This window comes from Lucilia cuprina, chromosome 6 (assembly GCF_022045245.1).
Source record: "Lucilia cuprina isolate Lc7/37 chromosome 6, ASM2204524v1, whole genome shotgun sequence".
Taxonomy (NCBI): domain Eukaryota; kingdom Metazoa; phylum Arthropoda; class Insecta; order Diptera; family Calliphoridae; genus Lucilia; species Lucilia cuprina.
This window is the reverse complement of record NC_060954.1, coordinates 63,321,908-63,332,001: the sequence shown is the minus strand read 5'-3', so window position 1 is coordinate 63,332,001 and position 10,094 is coordinate 63,321,908. Positions and strand designations below refer to the sequence as shown.

At 26.1% G+C, this 10,094-nt stretch overlaps 1 protein-coding gene across 28 annotated transcripts in view; it reads left to right on the top strand.

Annotated features, from left to right (window-relative positions):
• Positions 1–463: 463 nt before the first annotated feature.
• LOC111687185 overlaps positions 464–10,094 on the top strand; it is a 47,680-nt gene continuing 38,049 nt past the window's right edge. For 5 of the 28 annotated variants that reach the window (XM_046954413.1, XM_046954399.1, XM_046954403.1 and 2 more), the window contains exon 1: positions 472–1,441. The gene's annotated coding sequence lies outside the window, so the exon portion shown is untranslated. Of the gene's footprint in view, positions 1,442–10,094 lie in introns of all 28 variants that reach the window. The other 23 variants (XM_046954419.1, XM_046954408.1, XM_046954405.1 and 20 more) reach the window with 17 other exon arrangements.

Sequence of the window (10,094 nt, the reverse complement as noted above, 5' to 3'; positions counted from 1 at the left end):
TAAGGTGGATGAAGGACAAATATTAGTGGGTGTTATAATATAAACAAATACAAACCCATAATACCTTCCCCACTATATAGTGGTCTAGGGAAAAAATGTTTATTATGGAACATCACAACGTATGAATAACAAGAGAAGATAAGCAAATAGTGAATATTTTCTAAAGATTTCTATAAATATTTAAAATGGTTTTAATGCAAAACCAAATTTCAGCTATTTAATTTAAAAAACAAATTGGCAACATTGTCTATGTTTTATGTGTGTATTTGTATGAATGAGAACTTTGGTTTTTCTTGGCTTTCCCAAAGTAAAAGAAGAAAATGAGAATGAACGGCAAGTATGAGAGAAATGTATGAAAATATAAAGAGCTCATTTATCATTATTTATTGTCGTTAACGAAGTCAAACATAAACCGAAAAGGGAAAATATAGAAACAACAACTTCATGCACATGACATTAAGAAGCTAAATGTTCAGTTTTATAAAACTACCGGTTGAAGTAACACGAATAAAACGGAAAAAAACGAATTAAAACATTAAGTGATGGGACTAAAGGAATGAAACGTTACATTCTGTTGTGATGAGAGTGTATGTTGTTGATGTGTGTTGGAGCAGGTCACTTACTTTACCACTACTCGATAACGTCGAAATAAAAAAAGAGAAAATACAATAAATAAAATAAACATACACCAAGATTATATGAACGTGTATGTATGTTTATTTATTTATTACAACTAAAATAACAACTAAATACAATTATTTCAATGAAAAGGAAACAAAAAAAAAAAAAAAATTCAAACACAACATTATAATACAACAGTAGCAGTGAATGCAGTCCAGTCCAAGCCATTTCAATCGTTTCGTTTAGTTAACACAACAAACACACAAAAGCAAAAAAGAAATTTAATAAAATTAAAAAAAAGAAAAAATAAAACACGCATCTACAATGTATAAATTTGTTCGTTCATTCGCTCGGTTGTTTTTCAGTTTCTTTTTTTAGAGTGTGGTGTATAAAACGGAAAAATTGTGCATTTGTAACGGTAGTTTTAATAAAATACAAAAAAAAAAAATAAAAAATAAAAACGAAAAAAAGTGTTGGAAAAATATTTCACATTGTGGTCACAAAGTCATGTCAGTTCAATTATTTATAAATTCTATAGAATTCAATTAAAGCAACAAAGAAAACTAAAATTTTATTCATTATATTATTTTAATGTATATTAAAAAAAAAATAAAATTAAAATCAAGGAAAATAGTTGAAAAAACGAAAGTGTATTATTTTAAATATAACAAAGAAGTGAACAGAAAAAACCTTAAATGTTTTCATAAGAATCAAAAATATATATAAAATTAAAAAAAATCATTGTTTGCGCTAAATAATGTATAAGTATGTACTTAAAATACTTAAAAATCACAGCAAACCAACAACGAAAGAAGTAAAAGTAAAAAAATGCATACTAGAAAATACACACATACATACATATGTACATATCTATGTATGTATTTAATGTACAAATGCGTTTTTCTAAATTGTGTGTGTATGTATATATTTATTGCATTTTTATAGTTTTTTTTTGCTGCTGTTGTTGTTTATTTAACCACAACCTCAAATCAACTTAAATCAACATGCATAGACAAAAACATGCATGTACTGCACTTTCGTTCTTTTTAAATATCGTTCGATGTTTATTAGTAAGGGAGAGAGAGAGTGATGGGATATTCTTCGTATGATGATTTTTGAGCTTGATTTCATACGATACTCACAAAGGCGTATACTTAATATTTTAGACTACAATATCAACAGCAATTCTTATACGCTCAAGTGGTTTTCTTTAATATTACATTATTGACAATAATACATACCTACATGGATACTTACATAAATACATTAAACGTTAAACTTTAAGTTTTTCATAAAAAATTTTAACATTTTAATGGATCGATTAATACTAAAAAAGCATAAATTAGCGAAATGATAAACGAATTTTTTTTAAACAAAAAACTTTTAACTTAAAAACTTTTACTACTTCCAAAGTTAAACTTTATATACACATATATACGTATGTATGAAGCGATGTATCAATTTTAAAATTTATTCTTTTATTTTAATCATTCGTGCAAATGCAAAAGTTTTATTTTTTACTATTAGAAGTTAACTATAGTATTCCCTAATTGAGCTAGTCATTTCGAAAAGGACTGTGAAAATTATATATATATTTTTAAGTGCCACATAATATTTTGTACCCTACACCACTTTAGAGGGGAGGGTATATTGGGTTTGTGCTGATGTTTGTAACGCACAATAATATTGATCATATACCTAATAGTATACTAATAGGCTTTAAATCATTTTTTTAATCGATTTACCTATGTCCGTCTGTTAGTTCGTCCATGTAAACCTTGTTATCAAATTACAGGTCGCAATTATGAAGATAATTCAATTAAATTTGGTATTGTCCCTAGCTTTCAAACAATTGAACTACCCGAATAGGACTTTTAAGTTCTTTATTATGTTTAATTTACTCGTATCTCGACAATAATCCAGTTCTATACTAGCCTTGATGACTCTCATGAATTTTATAATTATAGGGTAAAAAGTCCCCTTCAAAATTTGACTTAAATGTTCCCAATTTTAGTCAACAATAAATGGCTATACAAAAAATAATTAAAAATAACAGATAATAATGAAATTTGTTATCTGAAATAGTTAAAGAATTAATTTATTAAGAAAACTAAAGGATAACTATTTTCCTTCTATTTTTGTTAAGAGTTCCAATAATTTATTTTCGACAAACTCCAATTGTGCCTCACCCCACCTTACTATTGATGTTTGTGCTGATGTTTGTAACATTCAAAAATATTGGTTCTACACATTAAGAATTACTTTCTGAGTCGATTTAGCTATGTTAATCTGTCAACAGATTGTTAACAACTGTCGATTGGAAGAAGCCTTCAGAATCATCTAACGCTTTATAGTTCCAAGAAAGCTATAAAAATGTTAAAAGTGGTCCTAGTTGCTTTCGTTTATAGAGATATTTATTTTACATTTTTTTGTAAAATAAACTACGTTTCATGTAAGAATCAAAATATAATTTATTTATAAATAAGTTCAATATTTTAGAAAATTTATTTTTTAATTTTATTGGAAAAGTAATAATAATAAATTTCTTAAAAATTCAGCATGATTTTTCATATCTGTCCTGAAAGTCACTTGTACACGTTTTGTAATATCAAACACCTCTAGCAACTCCCTGACTTCCATGCCATCAGTGTCATACAAAACAAAAAATGTGTATGTAAAAATAACTTTGCTTAACATTATAGCATTTTACCACCGAAATAATATCGAAAAAAAAACAACAATAATAATACAAGCATAAAATACTTTGTTATTTGGAAATATTACTTTTTTCGCTTTAAAAGGACTGTTGTCGTTAATTCTTCTGTTTTGTGTTCAGTTCGGTTTTGTTTTAATACAAGACTAATAATTTCGTTGTGTATGATAAATGACGTTTATTTCGTTCGCTACTTTTTTTGTTCAGTTCCACTTATTTTCATTGTTTTAAAAAAAGTAATTTGTCAGCACCAATAAATGTAGTTGTTGTTGTTGATTTTATTGTTTGTTTTTATGTTATAATTACGAAAAAATATATTAAAAAAATACAACGAATGAAAATAAAAACTTTTCATACTATAAAATTCCATCAATATTGTGTTTTTTGGTTTTAATGTCTCACACTCGTATAAAACAGAAACAATTGAATTACAAAAAAAATTGCTTACAATTTAACTTCCATTCAAAACTTTTGTTTTTTTTTTATTTAATGGTTAAAATTTTCAAATTAAAAAATAAAAATTAAACATAAAAGTTTATACATTTATTGCCACGTTGTTGTAGAACGTAGATACATGTATTATTTTTATTTTATTCAATCAATAATCACGTATGTATAGAAGACCCAGTTAAGGAGTCCCTTAAGTAACCAAAGCAGCAAACCAAAAAAAAAAAAAAAAAAAATAATAATAATAAAAAATAATGTTAAAAAATACAATAATAATTGACCAGCTACAACAAGTCCTAAAAATACACATGTGTCTTCTATTTCAAAGGACTTTTGTGTCTCCATTTTTATATTTACTTCTTAGACAATAAAGGTGATCTTAAGCATGCTACAAAAATAAAACATTTGTTAAAGTTTTGAAAAGACTTTGAAAATAAAATGAATTAAAAATTCAATTTACTATAAATTCACATAAAATTTATTCAATTGTATGACATTATTAATATTTTAATTCCTTCTATTACAAATTTAATCAAAGAAAAAATAACTTAATTTAAAATGTTTATATTTTTTATTCCAAATTAAACGGTTGAACAATTTTTATATTTAATTGAATAACATAATGAATTCAAATAAATTAAATTATTATTCTGAATTTAAAATACAAGTTGTATGGTTGTATGGTTGAATATTTAATTTAATTTTTCACATTGTTTACAGTCTCGATCGAATGTAATGACGACATATTTATGTGAGTACATTAGTCTGTCTTCCTAAACGTCTGAATGCAACGTCATTATCGTGTAATTTAACAACATTACAAATCATTGACTATAAGAGGACAACTTAAATATGCTTTTGTTTGCATACTTCTGGCAAAAGTGATGACTTTAGGAATGCAATACATTGTCAACATTTGCGAATACGTGACATTGCTGCACTGCCAAGTAACATGTGTTTAGGCAAACATCCGCTTTGCCTGTGAATGAAAGATAATGTGCCGATGTTTGCAATTTAAATTGGAATTACTTCGACTATCATGAGAAGGGTTTTTGAAAGGCGTTTTCAATGTGATGTAAAACATTTACTTTCTGCACTGCATGCATACTTTTCAATACTTTTTATCATCGGGAAATATAGCATTGTACAACTTTTAATGTAATAAGTACTTTTTCATATTAATAATAGAATTGTACATACTAGTCCATACATTAGTCAAAAGACCAGTTAATAGGCTAGTCTCATTCTAGTCCACAGATAAATTATACATAACAGAATTGTAGAAAGCTACAGAAGACAAGTTATTCTACACTCACTTACAAATAGGGAGTTAAAGAAGTACTTAATTACACTCTCGCTTACAAAGAAATTGTTAAATAAGTTGTTTTGTTTCTTTTTATAGTTTTTAGTTTAAACAAATCTATTTTATGTTAAATTTCATCGCTCGAATAATTTTTGGTGGTGGGTACAAAAAAAGAGCCAGCGAGAATACGAATAAGGTAGATTACTTACTCCAGGCGGTATGTAGTTGTCATGTCATACAGGTTAGCGAATAGATAAAATAGATGTCTAAATACGAAAAGCAATGTAGTACGTTCAATGTTAAAAAGTATTTTTTGAAGTAAAATTTTTTACGGCTCTTATAAACTCCAGTAAAACCTTACATTGAAAAGTAATGAGTTTATATCCGCCTCTGTTCGTTAGTTTGCTGCTGTCCTACTGACAACGCCACTGTTTGGTTATTTTATTGTTCGTCAAGTCATTATTACAAGACTACTTCAAAATAATGCAAACGGTATGCAGTAGACATTTATAAATAAGTAGTAAAAGTCATTACCGAGTATTTACTGTTAACCTTATATTACTTCATTTTAATAAAATGAAGATTTAAAAACATTAACATTGTTATGAACCACCCTAGAGCATCTGTAGTAGATATTTAAAATGTACATTATTTATGCTCTTGTCAGGTTTAACTTTTAAAAGTTTAATCTTGTACATTCTTTGACATAATTGAAAACTAAATCTTATTAAAAGTTTCAATAAATTTTACATACTTGTTGTAAGAAGGTTTTAGTTGTTTTGTCTACGTTACTGATAAAATTACTGCGGAAGCCAAAGTCTCTTGACACTTGAAACATTAAAGTTAAAACATAAGTTTATCCTAAAAATATAAATATATAAACGCTTATTTTTTTATCCAACATTTTAATTAATTTTAGGAAGTTATACAGAAAATTTTCTTCAATTAAGTATAGAGTGTATATAATTAAATTAAGATTAGATGGATATTATTTAGATCTAATGTTCATATTTAAATATGGGGAATTTCATGTCAAGTGATCCAAATCGATTTTAATAAAATTTGCATAATCGTTACAACTATTGGATAGTATATCAGCTCTATCTGTCAAAAACTAGTATTTCTTTATTTTTTGCAAAAAAAAAAAAAAAAAAATTAATAATTACTTTTTTAATTTTTTTTCGGAAGACACCGATTTTTAAAGTTAAATTCCCCATATGTATATGTGTATGTTTAACATTTGTATTTTTATATAAATGCATACTCATACATTCATACATTTGTATAAAATATTCTTCCTATACATATATATGTATGTATGTGAATATAAAAATAAATGTATCCAGTATATTGTTACATTTCAAAATAAATAATAATATTAAAGTGTTTTCCATTGAAATACGTATTTTATATCTCATACATAAATAAGAATAATAAGGGTTTCCCACAAGTATGGATTAAATAAAAAAACACAATTGACTTATTACATTATATTTTCACTTTTTTTAAAACTTATTAAATTTTATAAAACAATTTACGTTCTCATACAGAGTTTGGCAGTAATTGTTACTAAGTAACCGCAGGCATCTTTCCAAACTCCTTAAACTTTTCACTTTAAAAGTCTGTAATATTTTACTTTAGATTTATAATGGAATGAGACACTCTACTCAATTTGTAGTCACTTTATCATTGTATACAAAACATTTTCTTAAAAAAAAAAAATTAACTAAATGTAAGTTCATGCGTTTGTTTGTCACATAAAGAGACACAGGAGTATCCTTGTACACTTGTGCAACTTTAAATACATACATATAATGTAAGAACGATTTTCAAATCCCCCACAAAAAACCCAAGAAGGAAAAGAAATACAATTTTTAAACTAAAGACGAATATTTTACATCCTTTTCAATGTTGTTTATGTTGATGTCAGTTTTACATCCTTCTCAAATTTCATTTCATCATTTTCCTCAATTTTAAGTGCTAAACTTAAAAAGGTTTCGTTAATTTTTAACGTAAAAACATTGTATATTGTGAGTATTAATATTAAACGGACTGTGCAGTTAATACATAAATAATAACAATAATAATGATAAATTTATAAAAATACGAACAAATTTAATAGATTTAAACAAAATAAATAAATAACTAATAGAAAAATGCATTACAGAAATTTATTACATTTTTATTGATATATAATTTTGAAATAATCACGTATTTGTTAGTTTTAATAATTTCCAAAGTTTAAAAAAAAATTACATTTTTTGGGTGCTGAGAAATTTTAAAATATTAAAAAAATATACAAACAAAGTATATTATTATTCTTTAATAGAATATATCAATTACAATTCTAATACAAATTATAGAGCACTAGCTACCAAGACTATCGGCTTAAAAAAAAAACTAATGAATTCGGTTCACTTCAGGTTCTTGAATATCAACCTTTGTTTGATACATTCGGCTATTGACGATATAGCTAAAAAATAGGCTTTACGCTTTCATAACGTCTCAATTATAAAAGTATTCTTTGGTCTAGTTTTCTACTACAAATTTTTTACTATTATGGTATTGATCCCCTATCGATTTCATAGAATTAGTTTCCAGGCAATTCTAGGGAATGTTATAAAGATGAGCAAAAAATCGTTGATGAAAGACATGTTATCAAATACCTTCTGAAGTATGAATATTTCTTTAACTATATATAATCCACGTTAGGAAACCGGGGTGGCCTGTGAAACTGTTTTGATATTAAGGATACAAGACATTTTATCCGTGCTGTAGGATGAATGCTCTAAGACCCATATTAAACCCGAGTTAGAAAACTGAGATGATAACAGTTGGTTCGAAAGACTTATGTTTTTAATTTAAAAGATTTTCAAAAACGAATGTGTTTTTTAGTATTTAAATAAAATTAAATGGAGAAAATTCCGTCTACAGTTGATACTTTAACAAATTAATTATCCCTAAACTAAAATACATTTTTTTGTACAAACATTTCAAATTATAACTGTTATATATTTACCGCAAAATGTCATTAGAAAAATTTCTAACACTCAATCTGGATTTAAGTAGTTCAAATTGATTTTTTTTTCACACTTTCATCAATGTTTATTGAAATATGGAAAATCCCTGTAATAATCTTTAATATACATACATTTTGTTTATTTATTTCTTTTATTTTCAATATTATGGATAAAAATAAGTATGAAAGCTTTAAGATTTTCTATACCTATATATAAGTATATTTTTATTATATAAATATTTACATATAATAGAATGGCACTGAAAAAAGAAGAAGGATCTTTTCTTAATAATTCATGATAATAAAATTGTTTAACTTTGTCAAAGTGTGAAAAATTTGAGCAAAATTTGTTAAAAATACATTCAAGTTACATTAAACTAAAACGAACATTTTTCGAAATGTTATGTATCTTAAAATAGAACTTTCCTGGTATACAAAAAAATGGGGCCATTCTAATATACATATATGCATATACATACACACACGCTCAAACATATGTAAGTATGTTGCATTGATTTTTATTGTGCCATGTAAAAACCCTCGTGTGTGAGTTGATGGTGTTTGATTTCTATGCTCAGCACCACTCTACAGTTGCTGTAATTTGTTTGTAATGATGTTTGTAACCCACAAATATTTGGCCTAAATTTTAAACCATCTTATAATATTTAGCTTTAACATATTTGAAAGTTGTAATAAAAGAACCGATACAAGATCGGTTTAATCTTATTGAACATAATTCCATTATATCACAAATCTGAGAAATAAACTTCCATTTAAGGGGGTCTTTAACTTGTGTAGCGCATCACATAATCGTGCTTACCTTGAACTACTTGTTTTTTTATGTTTTATAAATGTATGTTGCCCAGCATTTATTACTGTTATAAATGTCTTTATAAAACCATCACAAAATATACACATAAATAGAATTATTGTGTATAAAAACGGACATATTAATACAAAAAACCAATGCGATGGAGTATCAGAAAGCACATAAATAAAAGTATCATTCTTAAACCAAATTTGATAAGTGCGACTAAGTCGTAAAACACTTAACGGCTATAAGCATGGAGATGGAGATACATAAAAACAATTTTCACTGGACGATTTCTCAACCAAAAATTCTGGAAATTTAATTTGATTTTAGCTCTGTTATAAAATGGGATTTTCTTTAAAAGTAATAGATAGACGAACAAAGGCAAATACATAAACATAAAAGCAGTGTACATTTTAGATCAGAATTTCCCATGAAGTCTGAAAATATAAATGTCAAATATGTATGTGCAAGTTTGTTTGTTTGTTTGTGTCATTGTAGGAACGCACAATATTGTCTGTCTTCTATTTGTGTGTAAAACTTGAATACTTTCGCTTGTCATTCGAATAATGTTTGAAAACATTTGTGTGTACAGAAAATACTTTGAATATTCAACTTTCACTCAGTCTCCCACCTCCTCTTGCTCCCTCTTATCAGTATTTTTCTTTTTTTATTTATTTCGTAAAGGGTAAAATGCAAACAATTGCTAATTTTAGTATAGACATACAGCAATACACTGAGGCAACATAAAGAAAAATAAAATAAAAAGTTTGAAAAATAAACGGTTTGTTTTCCTTTACACATTAGGGCTGTCAATTATTTGTAATCGTAATTTTTATTCGAATAAAAAAAATCATTCCATTATTTTTAAACTGTGTTTAAGTTTAAGTGTGTTGCAAACAAACTTTCTAGACAAATTTATTGTTTTTGTTTTTTTTTATTACTTTTAATAGGCTGTAAGTAAATATAAACCTTAACAAATTGTAACCAACAATGTGCAACTTTTTTGTATTGAAATTCCCATAAGGAAAAACTATACTCTTGTTAGTCAGCATTAGTTTTTTTATTAACAATTTGTTTCTGTATGCATTTTGTTTACTTTTTCTCAAAGGTGTATCATCTGTTAGTACATACATACATATACACATATGTATTTAAAGTTTGTCATTTGTGTATTTTA